The 9,420-nt window shown below is 43.2% G+C and overlaps 1 protein-coding gene across 5 annotated transcripts in view; it reads left to right on the forward strand.

The window, feature by feature from the left end:
- The first annotated feature begins 3,488 nt into the window (after positions 1 to 3,488).
- Positions 3,489 to 9,420, forward strand: part of Gigyf2 (GRB10 interacting GYF protein 2) — a 129,153-nt gene continuing 123,221 nt past the window's right edge. For 4 of the 5 annotated variants that reach the window (XM_029478478.1, XM_021170952.2, XM_029478474.1 and 1 more), the window contains exon 1: positions 3,489 to 3,565. The gene's annotated coding sequence lies outside the window, so the exon portion shown is untranslated. Of the gene's footprint in view, positions 3,581 to 9,420 lie in introns of all 5 variants that reach the window. The other variant, XM_029478462.1, reaches the window with a different exon arrangement.

Raw genomic sequence — 9,420 nt, forward strand, 5'->3', positions numbered from 1 at the left:
TCAATTAGGCATGACTTTCAAACATGGGTGCTTCCTATGTTTTTTTCTACAAACTCACTTTAACTTCATTGTTTGGAATTAAAGGTGAGTACTAAGGGTGTGTCTGTATTTCAGCCAGAGGGATTAAAGAAGTGTGCTAAGGACTGAGCCACAACACAACTAGAAACAGGTTCAAATATTCTCTATCATCCTCTCTCAACTCCTTGTTTGTGGATTGGGATGTGAGCTCTAACATTTCGTAGTGCCATGCCTTTGCTCTGCCACCATCGACTATAACCTTCTGAAACTGCAAGTCCAGTTAAATGCTTTCTTCTGTAATTTGCCTTGTTCATGGTTGTTTTTTTTTTAAATTTTCCATAGCAATAGAAAAGCAACTAAGACAAGTCTGTTTTGGAAGTTGGATTCCAAATTGTTTGTAGGTTGACCTTGGAGGCTGTGAAAGAGACTCTGTCCCATACCTCTCTCACTGGTTGCCAGCAATTTTTGGTGTTACTAGCTTGTAGAAACATCACCCTCACTTTTGCCCTCATCTTCAAATGATAATCTCCTTGTGTGCATTTTTGTCCAATGCTTCCCTACCACCACGAGTTTTGAAAGACAGTCTTACTATAGAGTTCAGAGTGGCCTTGAACTCATAGTGATCCTCCTGCTTCATCTTCCTGAGCACAGAGATTATAGGCCTGGCTTTATTTCCCCATCTTCATCAGAGCACCAGGCACGCTAAATTAGTGCCTACCCTAACTCATCTTATTTTATCTTGCGTAGCCTATGAAGACCGGTCTTCAGATAAGGTCACTTTCTGAGGTACTTGGGGGTTAGGATGTCTTAGCTTACCTTTTTGGGAGACACAATTTAATCCATAATCATGATGTTCCAGACTCTGTTGCTGTAAACAAATTACTGCAAGACATAATGGCTTCAAATGTCCATTTTATTATGCTGAAGGAGTCAATAGATCAGGAATTCAGACAAAGTGCCATGAAGGTACTTGTCTCTCCTTCATGATGTCTTGGGCTTTGGTGCCCTGGGATGACCGGACTGGCAGGGCCAGATTCCTCTAGTGGTTTTTTCCACTCACTCTTCTGGCTGTTGATGCTGGCTGTTGGCTGAGGCTTCAGTTGGGGCTGTTGATGAAAAAGCCACACACATGGGCCTCTTCTTGTGGTTTAAACTCAAGGCAGTATTCTAATTAACCCTAATTGTCAATTTGACACAGCCCAGAGTCATCTGAGAGGAATGGGTTTCCCATTGAGGAACTGCCTAAATTAGATTGGCCTGTGGGCTTGTTGATGGGGGATTGCCCAGGTTGTTAACTGATGTAGAAGGGCCTGGCCCACTGCAGGCAGCAAAATCCCTGGGCAGGCAGTCCTGGGTTGTCTAAGAATACTTGTAAGGAGTGGGCCTAGGAACACGTTTGTAAGCAACCCTTTCCATGTTTTCTGCTTTGAGTTCCTGCTTAAATTTTCATTGTGAGCCAGGTAATGGCGGTACATGCCTCAGTCCCAGTACATAGGAGGTAGAGGCAGACAGAGCTCTGTGAGTTCAAGGGCAGCCTAGTCTACAGAGTGAGTTCAGGACAGACAGAGCTTTGTGGAGAAACCCTGTTTTGAAAAATCAACCAACCAAACCAAACCAAACCAAATCAAAGACACCTTTTCTTGAGAGCATATCCTTGCTCATCAGGGTCAGCAACACCGGAAGCTGGCAGTAATACAGTTCTTCAATGGGCCCTTCAGACTTTCATGCTGCTGAACTTAATCTGGTGTCATCCAAATTTTCCTTTTCCTTTATTGTCTTCCCATGTATTACCTTTCCTGTTGCTGTAATAAAATACCCAGAAAAAATTTGCTTAAGAGGCAAAGGCCTTATTTTGGTTCACAATTCAAGAGTATGGTCCACCTTGGGGGTAGTCACATTGCTTCCAAGGTCAGGAAGTTGAGACTGATGGAAGCTTTGAATGTTTCTGTGTAGCTTTTTCACTTAGGTCTTATACACTATAGAATTCTAGCTTATGGAATGGAATGGTATTTCCCATTTTACCTTCTCTCGGGTTTCCCCACATCAAATAACATAATCTAGATAATCTCTCATAAATTTGCTCAGATATTTGTTTCCACGGTGAATCCAAATCCCATCAAGTTGACAGTCAAGATTAATCATCACAGTCAAGATTAATGATCACAGTCAAGATTAATGATCACTCTCTGAATTTAATGCTCTTTTATACAGTCTGACTTTGAAAGGGAATCAAGACTCAGGAAGGGAGGCAGAGGAGGAAGTTGAGATATATATATATATATATATATGCGTGTGTGTGTATATATATATATATATATATATATGTATATATACACGGGTGTATATATATATATATTTTTTTTTTCAAGTGTTGAATCCAGGGCTCCCAAACGGCTAGGTTGGGAGTCTACCACTGTGTTCTGAAACTTAAGTTTTCAACATTTCCTTTGAAGATAAAGACATTTGAGTATGTTGATGGGAAGACCTATGATAAATGCTGGAGGATATTTTACAGTGATTGTGTGAAACTCTGAGTGGATCCCCAACACCAAAGGTAGTAGAAAGGCAGGGAAAGACTAATGGCCCCAGAAAGACCCGGGTGACTTGAAATGGTAGATGTACCAGGTTTAGCAAATCAAAGTATATAGTATGTCCAGCTAAATATGAGTTTCAGAAAGACAGCAGATAATTTCCTGTATCCGGGTTTACTATTCGTTATCTCGCAACCCTAAAATGGGAAGGCAGTATATATAAAGGGGTTGTAGGTCCACATGTAGTGGAAGGGTGTAGTAACTTTTTTTTTCGGTTTTTCGAGATACGGTTTCTCTGTATAGCCCTGGCTGTCCTGGAACTCACTCTGTAGATCAGGCTGACCTCAAGCTCAGAAATCGATCTGCCTCTGCCTTCCAAGTGCTGGGATTAAAGGCGTGAGCCACCACTGCCTGGCTAGGTGTAGGAATTTTAAAACCTTTCCAGCTGTCACATTCCAGTACTCCAGGATGAATTTCCAGTTCTACAAGAAAGGAAACTGCTTTGAATTTCAGCCTCACCATTTGCCCCATGATGGACAAACTGGCAGGAAAATGCTAGACCAAATGCTGTGGAAAAGTTCTGGCTTAGAAAACCAGCTCATAAATGATGTGGAGATTTTTGTACTGCAACCGGGCACTGGATTGGGTGCATCGGACAGTGAGTCATAGGGCCTCTGGCCAGGCTCCAATTAGGGACACCAGTTCAACTCTAGGACCATAGGAGATGCAGCCAAAGGCCACACTGTGCGCCTGCGCTACTCAGACTCCGTCCTCGCCCGGCCCTGCATCCGGGTCTCAGGAAGGGGCGTGTCCGAGAGGAGGGGCGGGCCGTCGACGAAGGGAACGATGTCGTGGGAAGCTGGAGAGCAGGGAGGGAATGAGGCGGGGATGTAGGCGGGGCGGGGGCGGGGCGGCGCGCGGGATCACGTGACGTGCGTGGCGACGTGTCGGCCATCTTGTGTTGTTGAGGCTGAGGATTGACTTGGGTTCTGAGAGACTCCTGTCCCGGACCGCAGGTAACCAGTGGCTCGGTGTGTGTCTCCCCTGCCCGCGGCCATCCCGCGCCCAGTCCCCGCCATAGCGCCCCGAGCTGCCGTGGCCTAGCGCCCACCGTCGCGTCCCCGCCGCTCCGGCCCGAGCCGGCCGCATGGACACACTCAGGCTGCCCGGCAGCGGCCACGGCCGCGGCCGGCTGGGGGCGTCAGACCTGGGGACAGGGCAGGTGCGGGGTCGGCAGGAGCCTCCTCCCGTGCGAGGGTCCCGGCGGTCCCGGGAGCGTCCCGGCCGAGGGCAGCCCCCTGCTTTCGCCCCCGTGGCATCGCGGGGGAAGCCGAGGAGAGGAGGCGGGAGGCGGGGTGGGCAGTGTCAGGCCGGAGGGTTCGCCTTCCGCTGCCCGCTCCTCGGGGCCGGTCGCCCGCGCAGCCTCGGGGTACCCCGGCTAACAGCTGCTGCGAGCCGACAGCTGCTCCTGTCGGCGCTCCTGCCCGCACCTGCCCCAGGGAGGTGCGCCCTTGCCTTCTCCACCGAGCATCTGGACTGGGGAAGACTGCTTCCAGGGCTGGAGGACTGGTCTGGAGCAGGCCCCAGGCGAGGTGGAGTCATGATCTGATCCTGGGACTGAGAGGCTTGGGAAAGTAGAGCCCCGGGCAGCTCCGGGGACCCGAATGTTCATACCGGCTTGAAATGGGCAAGCAGTTTCCCACGAAGCACTCTTGAACACTTTGGTTTTGTAGCTGAAATATCAATCAAGCCAGCAAGTAAGGAAGGGTGTGAAAGGAGCTGATTGTGTGACCGCCTTTGGGAAGCAGTAACATTGCTTTGCATTTATCTAGTACGGTCTCCCCTCACCTCCAGTTTTCTCGAAAGTCAAAGCACTTAAACACACCTAGTGGTTCTATTAGGAAGGTAAGTATTCCAACATAACTTAAGAAATTAAGGGACTCAATCAGTGATGGCTTCCCACCTAGTCCCATCTACCTTGAATTATAGGTAATTATGTTTCAGAGTGTTGTATACAGGGATTGTAGTCTTCCTTATGTAGTTACTCCTCTTTAGTAACAAATGACTTCCTAAATTACAAAAACTATTATCCTACTTTTTGTAAATGAGTTTTCATCCTTTTTTGTGGCTCTGACTGGCAGAATTTTTCCTTTTTGGTTAGAACACATACTTTGTCTTCATTTAATGATGTTTCCCTAATGTAGCAGCTTTTGGATTGCTTAGACTGGGATATGTACTTCACTTATGTACTTCACTGTCACATAAGAAGACACTGGAAAAACATTTAGAAGTGACATATGTCTGGAAAAATACCAATTTTGAAGATGTTGGTGATTTGCTAGAAAGGAAAAGACCATACCTTTTTTGGTACTTGACAAAGGATTTAGAGTGTTGTGGCTGGGGAAGAAGAGATATGTACTGTATGCTGCCATTCTTGTCTTTTCCTTTTTTTTCTTTTTGACTACAAGTACTACAGTATGTAGTGTGAATGCTGAGGGACAAACATTTCTGTTTGTCCCTCACTTCTGGACATCTAAATACTTAAGTAAAAATATACAAATACTTCTTGATGTGATGATTGGGCTGAGTCCCTTAAATTGATTGAAAGTTGAAATATGTAAGCTGAAAATGCATTTAAAGCTATCAGTCTGCTGCCCATTAATAACAGCAAAGCCTCCTATAGAATCTTGATCATCTCCCGCTTGTAACTGTATGGTTAGATTTTATGTGATTTTGTGACTCTGGTCCTAGCCAGCAATGCCAGGGAGTATTGTACTACATACATATTGTTAACTTAGGAAGAAATCATAATTGGAAATATGAAGAATGATTTCTACTGAGTCCATATTGTTTTTACCTCATAGTAGAGTGCAAACTCTTGTTAAGTTGAACATTTCTGTGCAGGGACCATCTGTTTATGTAGGAGTAACGGGAAAAAGAAAAAAAAAAAAGAGAGAGATAGGGAGACTGGATAACAATTGTGGGAAGGGTTAATTTTTAAATTTAGTCCTGTGAGGAGACTTTACAGGTAAGCTAAAATTTGAGGAAACACCTGATAGGTAGAGGGCAGGGTCCTTCAAGAGGAAAAGAGGGCAAAGATCCTGAGATGAGAAGATAAAACTTAGGTGGGACCTATCTAAGGCTTGCTAGGAAGAGGACTGAGGCTATCTAGTCTGGAGAGACTGAAAGAAACTGATCAGAATGTATCTACTCACCTCTTTGGCAGGAAGATGAGGTGGATCATTCACTGCTCTGGGGTCTTTTCTTTTTTCTTTTTTTTTGCTTTTGTTTTTTTGTTTTTTTTTGGGGGGGGGTGTTGTTTCCGAGACAGGGTTTCTCTGTGTAGTCCTGGCTGTCCTGGAACTCACTCTGTAGACCAGGCTGGCCTCGCTCGAACTCAGAAATCCGCCTGCCTCTGCCTCCCAAGTGCTGGGATTAAAGGCGTGGCCACCACACCTGGCTATAGTGGATTTCTTAAAAGTAAGTTTTTAGATGTGATTGGTGTTAGACTGCCTGCAAATGCTTTTTAAAAGGAATGGCTTTTTGGTTTGTTGGTTTTGTTTTTTTGTTTTTTGATTTTTCCAGACAGGGCTTCTTGATGTAGCCTTGGCTGTCCTGGAACTTATTCTAGACCAGGCTAGCCTCGAACTCCTGCCTCTTCCTCCTGAGCACTGCGATTAAAGATGTTTACCAACACTGCCTAGCAAGAAATGGCTTTTAAAGAAGGATATCCCAGCTTCATGATTGACTAGGACATTTTGCAAGCTCAGGGACTACCTGGTAACGTGGTAACTAAGATTCAGAAGAGCTAGGAATATAGCTTAGGCTTAGATCACTTGCCTAGCATGTCTGATGACCAGGCTGAGTCCCCAGTACTGCCTAAACAAGAAAAGAATAGAAATTTCAGAGTATTTGGAAGTGAGGAATTGTTCTCGGATACTGGTGATTAAGGAGTGTAATCAAATGAATCACTATATTAACGCAGATTATCCACAGTCGGTCAGTGAAGAGTCTCTTTTACTTGTATACAGTCCAGCCTAGTTCTAACGGGCTCTCCTAGTTTCTGTGGAGATCCCTTTGATCATTTTGCTTGTGTAGAATGTTTTCTATTTTTCTTTTTTTACCTGATAAGCTAGATTTCAAATTAATTTGTTACTTAGTAGGCTGGGGACTTTTTTTCTGAGGGCCTTCCAGCTTATTTTCATATTCATAAATGGACAATTTAATAAATTTTTATTTTAACTTACCTCATAAATTTTAGTATTTTGACTCTTGGAGCATTTTTTTGCTGATAGATTGACTGTATGAAAAACAATTGATAGTAGACTTGCTTCAAAGTCATGTGAAGATAGGGATTCCAGGGCAGAGTCTGATTGGAGCTTTGACATAGTTATGGTGGTGCTGAGGTAGTGTTCTAACTTACTACATCTACAGCCTGTTCCCTTGCTCCATTTTTGAAATGACATTTTTAAATTATACTCTGATGTCATACCATTTATTTGTTCTCATGACTCTGCATTTTAATACTCTGTACTCGTATCTTTATGTTGACCTTCGCAGTGGAAGATGTATTGGTGGTAATTGCTGTCTAGGAAGACGTCTTTAGGTAGAAAAGTAAAATGTTTTATCCCTAGCCCCCTCAAAGATCTATGATTTGTGCCATTTAAAAAAAAGATTTTTTTTCAGTTCTCCTTTAGTTTATTAAATTTTCTATACTTTCTGCTTTATTCTATAGTTGGGCCAGTCTCATAGGTTGAATCTACAATTTATGTTGGTGTTAATTAATCTACGTATTTTAGGCAAGTTAAATGTCCCATTTTCTTCAACAGTTTGATATGTCTCTCTCTTTTGTTTTTTTTTTTTTTTTTTTTTTTAAGAGACAGGGTTTCTCTGTGTAGTCCTGAAATCATTCTGTAAACCAGACTAACCTTGAACTCAGAGATCCACCTGCCTCTGACTTCCAAGAGCTGGGATTAAAAGAATGCCATCACCCGCTGGCCTTGAAATATGTAGCCAAGGCTGGCCTGGAATTCATGATCCTCTTGCCTTCACCTTCTTTAGCAAATCCTACCACTGTGTGCCACCAAAACTGGCTGAATTTTTCTTAAGATTGTTTGTTAATTCTTGTAAAAATCCCAATTTCCCCTTAACCTGTATTAGTATTATTTTAAAATTACATTATTTAGGGTGTGTGCCTGTGTGTATATGTGTATGTATGTGGGTATATGAATGTATCTATGCCATTGTGTGCCTGTGGAGGTTAGTGGAAACTTGTGGAAGTTGGTTTTCTCCTTCCATTATGTGGTTTCCAAGGACTGAACTCAGGTTATCAGGCTTGGCAGCAAATGCTTTTACTCCCTGAGCCTTCTTGGTGGCTTCCTTGTTAGTGTTTTCTGGTAGATGTAGAGTTGCCATTGGATTTTGATGCCCTAGAGAATTGTATCTCTAAAATAGATTTTTTATCTTATAAGTTTATTGTTATCACTTATTATTATTATTACTTTGTTTAAAAAGAGCTTGTGTGTTGTGTCTGTGGAGGTTAGAGGACAACTTTGTGAAACTGGCTCTTCCCTTCTGACATACAGGCTCCTGGAGTTGGAACGCAGGCCATCAGGCTTAAGGGCGAGTACCTTTACCACTAAACTGTCTCACAGTTGTTTCCTCCCCCACCCTCCGCCCTGAAAACAGGAGGTCCTGTAGTCTTAGCCAGCCTTGACCTATGTAGGGAGGATGACCTTGAACCTGATCCTCTTGCTTCCCAGGGGTACCAGCCTGGCTCCCTTATGCTGGGGAATCAAACTGAGAGCTTCATTTTTGCCAAGCAAATATTCTTCATGGAATTATATACATCTCCAACCTAGATCTGAGTATTTTTGACTACATATATATATATATTTTAATATTGTCATGCATGTGAATGAAAATACACTAATTTCATAGGATATAAAATGAGCCAGGCGTGGTGGCACACGTCTTTAATCCCAGGACTCGGGAGGCAGAGGCAGGTGGATTTCTGAGTTGGAGGCCAGCCTGGTCTACAAAGTGAGTTCCAGGACAGCCAGGGCGATACAGAGAAACCCTGTCTCAAAAAAAAAAAAAAAAGATACCATAAGTTTTCTCTGATCTCATTGTGTGAGGTCAGGAAAACAGGGAAGAAATCTGAAAAGAAAAGAATATTCCTGTAAGTTACCAAACTTAATTTTATAAAAATGTTTTCTCAACAGCCATTGTGTACAACCTAGTAACTCAGCACTTGGGAGGTGGAGGCTAGAGGATCAGAGTTCAAGGTCACCTTCTAAGTAGTGAGTTGGAGGCCGGCCTGGGCTACAGGAGAAACTGCTTCAAAAGACAAGAAAGCAAGTTTTCAAAGTTACCTCTCTATACTAAGAAACACCTTTTTTTTTTGAAAGGTTTTATTAACTTGAGATTAGAAGATACCTTGGAACTTAAATTCTGTGGGAGAGTTGTATTGTCTAATTCTATCCCCTATTCTCCCTCTTTTTAAAAAATGTAGTTTATGGAGCTGGAATAATGGCTTGGCAGCTAAGAGCACTTACTCTTTTTCAGGAGGACCTGGGTTCAGTCAGTACCCACACCCAGTGGTTCACAACTGTCAGCTCTAGCAGATAGTCTTCTGGCCTCCTTAGGCATTCCCCACTTCTGAAGGTGCATGCACATCACCACCACCCTGCCCCCCACCTACAATAAAAAAGTCTTAAACGTAGCTTTCTAAGGCTATCTGGTGAATTTTATGACATTCTAATATGTTTTTTTGCAGAATTAAAGTGGGGTTTCTCAAGTTGTTTCCTTACAGTTCATAAAATTGTCAACTTATTTTTTTTTAACTAAAAATTTTTTTTTTTTTTTTTTT

The sequence above is a fragment of the Mus caroli genome, chromosome 1, assembly GCF_900094665.2.
Source record: "Mus caroli chromosome 1, CAROLI_EIJ_v1.1, whole genome shotgun sequence".
In the NCBI taxonomy this organism is placed as follows: domain Eukaryota; kingdom Metazoa; phylum Chordata; class Mammalia; order Rodentia; family Muridae; genus Mus; species Mus caroli.